The sequence below is a fragment of the Chiloscyllium punctatum genome, chromosome 18, assembly GCF_047496795.1.
Source record: "Chiloscyllium punctatum isolate Juve2018m chromosome 18, sChiPun1.3, whole genome shotgun sequence".
NCBI lineage: Eukaryota > Metazoa > Chordata > Chondrichthyes > Orectolobiformes > Hemiscylliidae > Chiloscyllium > Chiloscyllium punctatum.
Window position 1 is genome coordinate 89,250,803 of NC_092756.1, and position 4,702 is coordinate 89,255,504.

Consider the following 4,702-nt stretch of genomic DNA (forward strand, 5'->3'; position numbering starts at 1 on the left):
ACAAATAAACTCATCATCTTCCCCTCTCCCCTGTCAGCATCTGCTGGGGTTTCTTCCACTGTGACATCCTGGACCACTCCTCCATTGACCCCAATACCTCATTTCCTTCTCATGACACCTCATGCAATTACAGAAAGTGTAAAATTTTCCTCACTAGCAAAGGCTCCAAACACAACTTCCAGATGAAGCAGTCTTTTGCTTGCACTTCTTTCAAGTCTAGGTTACTGTATTCACTGCTCCTAATGTGGCCTTTTCGATATCATGAAGACAAAACACAGACTGCGCAACTGTTTGGCGGAAAACTACTGCTTGGTCTGCAAACGTGACCCTGACCTTCTGGTCACTTGCCATTTCAATAAACTTGCTCTCGTCCAAACAAATATATGTCCCAGGTCTGCAGCAGAGTTGACCAACATAAGCTGCAGCAGCAACAACAGCGCTTAAATCACTATTTCGCAATTTACGGCCTTTAGGACTCACCATTGAACTCTAACCATGTTTCTCTTCCTCCTCTCCCGCTCTTTGGTTTTCTTGGTTTTGCCTTTTTCAGCAGAGCTCCCGTATATTCTGTCATTAACACCTACTCTGGACCCACTCACTTCTCGACAACTGTTACCTCTCCCATGGTGATCTCTAATCTTCCCTTTCATTCCACTTGCTGTTTCTGCCTTTTTCAACAGCATATAACCGATCACTTTTCTACCTGGCTTCGGTTCTGAAGAATTCATCGTGGTCTCAACATTACTTCTGTTTCCCTCTTTGATACTGCCTGGCCTGCTGAGTTTTTAATATTTAGCTTGGTTGGAGCTAAGAGGACAGTTGAGAATTATTTTCACTCTGACGGTTGAGAGAATGTGAAACTCAGTGCCTGAAAGGGTAGTTGATTCAGGTCTCCTATAATATTTAAGCAGCATTCATACATTCACTATTCACAATCACTTCCATTCTTGAAGGGCAAGGGCAGCAGATACATAGGAATACCATCAGCTGCAAGTTCTCCAAGCCACTTACCGTCCTCACTTGGAACTTTACTGCATTCCTAACCATGTCAGTAATAGTTTTGTGGGCTTCTACCTTAGTTAACACTCATTCTCCATGCCAAAACATGCCTTCTCCACACAGACTGCCGACGTTCAAGAAGACAATTCATCATATTAGAATAGATTCCCTACAGCGTGGAAACAGGCCTTTCAGCCCAACAAGTCCACACCAACTCTCCGAAGAGTAACCCACCCTCCTCTGACTATGGACAATTTATCATGGCCATTTCACCTGCCCCGCACATCCTTGGACTGTGGGAGGAAATGGAGCACCTGGAGGAAACCCACGCAGACACAGGGAGAATGTACAAACTCCACACAGACAATCGCCCGAGGCTGGAATCGAACTGGGGACCCTGGTGCTGTGAGGCAGCAGTGCTAACCACTGAGCTACCCCGAAATGCAGGTTCATGATTTGTATCTCACCTGAACCAGGCAGGTTTTTACAGTAAACAACAATGGTCACTATTTCATTAGCCCTTAATCCCAGATTTTTATTCCTTCGAAGTTCACCATCAGTCATGTTGGGATTTGAACCCTTGCCCCATGAGCATCAGCTTGGGGTTTTTGCCCTATGTCATTACCATTGCACTACCACTGCTCTATTCATTTACAGGACATGGGTGTTACTGGCCAAACCAAAATTTATTGCCCATCCGTAATTAGTCATGAAAGATGAGGAGAGATTGAGTATATTGGGCTGCTACCCATTGGAATTTAGAATAATGACCCATGTCTTATAAATAAATAAACAAAAAAAAGGTTTATAACATGGCAAAGACCATAATGCATGGGAGCAGAAGTAGAATATTTGGCTCTTCTAGTCTATTGCACCATTTAATGAGATTGTAATTGATCTGATATTCCTCAAATCCACTTTCCTGCTTTATACCATAACCTTTGATTCCCTTCCTGATTAAAAATCTGTCAACTTTGAACCTACCAACCCTTTGGGGAAAATAATTCCACAGATTCAATACTGTCTGAGAGAAGAAGATCCTCCTCAAGTCTGTCTTCAATTGATGATCTCTTATTCTGAGATTTATCCCTTCAGTCCGAGATTGTCACACAAGGAGATACAACCTCTCAGCATCTACTCTATCTAATCTCTTCAGAATCCTATATTTTTCAAAAAGGTTTCTGTCATTATTCTAAATTCCAATGGGCGGCACGGTGGCACAGTGGTTAGCACTGCTGCCTCACAGCACCTGAGACCCGGGTTCAATTCCTGCCTCAGGCGACTGACTGTGTGGAATTTGCACATTCTCCCCGTGTCTGCGTGGGTTTCCTCCGGGTGCTCCGGTTTCCTCCCACTCTCCAAAGATGTGCAGGTCAGGTGAATTGGCCATGCTAAAATTGCCCGTAGTGTTAGGTAAGGGGTAGATGTAGGGGTATGGGTGGGTTGCGCTTCGGCGGGGCAGTGTGGACTTCGAAGGGCCTGTTTCCACACTGTAAGTAATCTAATCAATGGGTAGCAGCCCAAGATACTCAATCTCTCGTCATAAGATTAATCTTACCATATTCAGAATCAATTATCAAAGTAATTGCTCTGCAAACTCAATTCTTTTTATCTTTAAGCTCATCTTTAAGCTCCCTCCCCTCCCACTTAATTCGAAGCCTGCTAAAGTTGTGCGTAAGAAATCTGATTGAACTTTTCAAGGCAGTGCTTAGATGTCAGTTGAGGATAGTGCAATTGATATAATTTGTGAACTCCGCAAAAGCTTTTGACCAAGGTCTTACGTTGCAATCAGTTTAAGAAACTAAGTGCCCATGATATCTAGGGAAATTTGGCAAATTGGATCTGAAAGCAGAAACAGGGAGTTTTGTGACTGGAAGCCCTTGTCAAGTGGCGTACGGCAAGGTTTGGTGCTGGATCCTGTGCTGTTCATATGCATGTTAATGATGTAAATATGAATTTAGGAGAATGAATCATTAAGTTTGCAGATGACATGAAAACTGGAGTTGCAAATAAAAAGGAGGAAACCCTTAGGCTACAGGACGATATAGATGTGCTGGTCAGATGGTCTGAAAATTTTTAAAAGGAATTTAATCCTGAAAAGTGTGAGGTGATGCGTTTTGGGAGGGCTAACAAGGCGAGAAAGTACATATTGAATGGTAGGATCCTTGGAAGTACAGAGCTACAGAGGTGCCTTGGGTGAGCATGTCCAAGAATCTTTGAAAGCAGTGCCACAGGTTGATGAGGTGGTTAAGAAGGCAAATGAGATTCTTGACAAATAAGAGCAAAGCAATTATGATGGAGCTTTTGTCCAACATTAATGAGTCCACAACAAGCCAGGCAGCCTCAGAAGGTGGAGAAGTTGACTTTTTGGATATAACCCTTCTTCAGGAATACCCCAACCTCCGTTCCTGAAGAAGGGTTATACCCAAAATGTCAACTTCTCCACCTCTTGATGCCGCCTGGAGTGCTGTGTTCCTCCAGCTTGTCTACTTTGGATTCCAGCATCTGCAGGCTTTTTGTCTCTAATTAATTAGTCCACAGTTGGAGTTTTTTTTGCAGTTCTGGTCACTGTACTATAAGATGTAATTGTACTAGAAAAGGTTCAGCGGAGATTAGCCTTGGTGTTTCCTGGGCTGGTGCAACTCAATTATGAAGAGAGATGAGATCAGCCAGGATTGTTTTCCTTAGAACAGAAATGGCTGAGGGACAGATCTGATTGAAATGTGCAATTGTTCTGATATACATAGGGTAGATATTGAGAACCTTTTTCCCCTTAGCAGAGGGGGCATAGTCTTAAAGTAAGGAATAGGAGGTTTAAGGGAGAACTGAGGAAAGAATTTTTCACCTGGAGTGATGGGAATTCGGAACTCACTGCTTAAACGTATGATAGAGGCAGTAAGCATTCAGACATTTTAAACAAAATAAAACAAAGAACTGTGAATGCTGGAAATCTGAAACAATTCATATTACTGGAGAAACACAGCATGTCTGGCATCACGTGTGGAGAGAGTTTATGTTTTGAGTCCAGTGACCTTTCTTCAAGGATTTGAAGGAATTTCTGTTCTTGTTTCTGAAGAAGTCACTGGACTCAGAACGTTAACTCTCCCCTGTCCACAGATACTGCCAGGTCTGCTGTGTGTCTCCAGCAATTTTTAAAAAAATTTTGCTTTGAGATGTTCAGTATTTGCAGTTCTTTTCTTCATACCCTAATTCCGGACTGGATGCTGGACTCATAATATTAACTCTGCTCTCTCCCCACAAAATATTTACCAAGTATTTAGATGACCACTTGGCCACACACAGGCCAAGTGCTGGAAAATGGGACTAGAATAGATACAAACGATGGACTGAAGGGCCTTTATTTGTGTTGTTAAAAACTCTTTGGCTCTGTGATTTGGAGCATCAAAGTCCAGTGTCATCCTATGGTTTATAATAAAAAGAACTGCTGATTATTTGAAACAAAAACAGAAATTGTCGACGAAAATAAACAGGGTCTGGCAACCTTTATGGGTAGAAAGCAGAGTTAACGTTTTTAGATTCAATGATCCTGCCTCCCCCCTCTCTGGCTTCACTGAGATAAAGGCCTCAGGGCTGGAGAGGGTGAGGGGGGCAGCTGGCTTTCAAAGATGGCGGGTGCTCAGGCGGCAACAGACGCGGACAGTTGCCCCGCAGCGACGTCACGTCCGGCCCACTGACGCAACAA